At 56.8% G+C, this 1,714-nt stretch overlaps 1 protein-coding gene across 1 annotated transcript in view; it reads left to right on the top strand.

The window, feature by feature from the left end:
• The window catches only part of RAP1GAP (RAP1 GTPase activating protein), a 37,127-nt gene that overhangs the window by 1,895 nt on the left and 33,518 nt on the right, over positions 1 to 1,714 (top strand). The gene's annotated exons all lie outside the window — the stretch shown is intronic.

Genomic DNA, 1,714 nt, shown 5'->3' with positions numbered 1-1,714 from the left:
AAATAATGCCGACCTCCCTGGAGAGTAGTGAGGATGTAACACGCCTGACACAGTTCCAGGCACTCGGTCCGTCTGCAGGGTCCCCGTGGCAGCCTCAGTGGAATGTGTCTGGACCATTTCTGTGGGCCTCTCTCCACCCACCCTCACTTCCCAGTCTCTCCCCACGTCACCGGGCCTTGTGATCTGCAGAAACCCGTGTGGAGGCCATTCTTTCTCACAAACCTTTAATGCCTGCCTACTGCCAACATTCACTCATTCACCCACTCATCCGTTTAACAAATACTTAATGAGACCCTGATGTGGGAAGGCAGAGTTTACCACGAGCGAATGAATCAAAGAAAGAATTCATTGAGTGAACACCTTCTAGCTGCCCAGGCTCTAGGATGCAATTTTTTAATTTTTTTCTGGAAACCTAAGCTGAGAGGAGTACGTCATTGTTTTAAGGTCACGCAGCCAGTAAGTGCCTGGGCGTACCTCTCCTACAACGATGTCACAGGCCTCAAACGTCATTGCCACCATGTCTGTCCTGTGCATCGAGACCGCCCAGTGCAGGGTCCCCTGGGAAGACGCTAGCCCACCAGGGCCATGGACAGTCCCTCTGAGCCTTGCTCCCTGAGTAGCTGGGCCCAGGTGAGCGGGAGGGGACACAGAGCTCTCTCAGGGTCTCCTTCCTGGGCCAGGTTTCCACAGTCCCTTCCCCTCTTGGGGTGTGGCGGTCTCAGCCCTGACTCAAGCGGGCCGTGGGCTGAATGACTCACCCTCCCAGGAACCAGCCTTGGTTGAGGGACTGGGGTGGGGCAGCAGCCACGTCAGGGTGGCCCTCGGCAGTGGGTGGAAGCCGGGCCTGCTTGCCCGGCCTGGGCCACCTGGGTCCCGGGAGCCACTGGGCACTTCCTCCCCTTGACCCCAGAAGCGGCCTCCTCGGCAGTCTTTCTAGGATAACAGGAGCTGACTTCACCCTCGCCAGACCTGCTTCCTGTCCTCGGGAGGGTGTGGGTGTGGGCCCAGAGTCTGGGCTTGGAGTCAGTCAAGCATCACACAGATGCTGGTTCGGCCACTGACCAGCTATGGGACCTCTGCATACCTCTGGGGCCTCACCTGTACACTGGGAATACCAGTGTGATGACTTCTTGTGCCCTCGGGCCTGAAAGAGGGGCTTGGCAGGGGCCTGGCATGTCGTTGGCCCAGTGAGTGTCTGCTGTTGTTATTGTCATTAATAGTAGCAGTGGCCCAGGTGGCTTTTCAGCCTGAAGGCTGCTGTCTCCCTAAAGGCTCAGGGACGGGTGTGCCTTGCTTAGTCCAGAGGTCAGGGCTCAGCCCTATACAGCAACCCCCAACCCCTGCCTCAGTCTGCCCATCTTTAGAATGGGCTGTGGACATCCTCTTGGCTGGAGTATGGGTTCAGTTCAGGTCAGTCACTCAGTCGTGTCCGACTCTTTGCGACCCCATGAATCGCAGCACGCCAGGTCTCCCTGTCCATCACCAACTCCCAGAGTCTACCCAAACTCATGTCCATCGAGTCGGTGATGCCATCCAGCCATCTCATCCTCTGTCGTCCCCTTCCCCTTCCCCCAATCCCTCCCAGCATCAGGGTCTTTTCCAATGAGTCAGCTCTTCGCATGAAGTGGCCAAAGTATTGGAGTTTCAGCTTTAGCATCAGTCCTTCCAATGAACACCCAGGACTGATCTCCTTTAGGATGGACTGGTAGGATCT

The sequence above is a fragment of the Bison bison genome, unplaced genomic scaffold, assembly GCF_000754665.1.
Source record: "Bison bison bison isolate TAMUID 2011002044 unplaced genomic scaffold, Bison_UMD1.0 scf7180017864516, whole genome shotgun sequence".
Lineage (NCBI taxonomy): Eukaryota > Metazoa > Chordata > Mammalia > Artiodactyla > Bovidae > Bison > Bison bison.
This window is presented reverse-complemented; position numbering and strand designations above follow the sequence as displayed.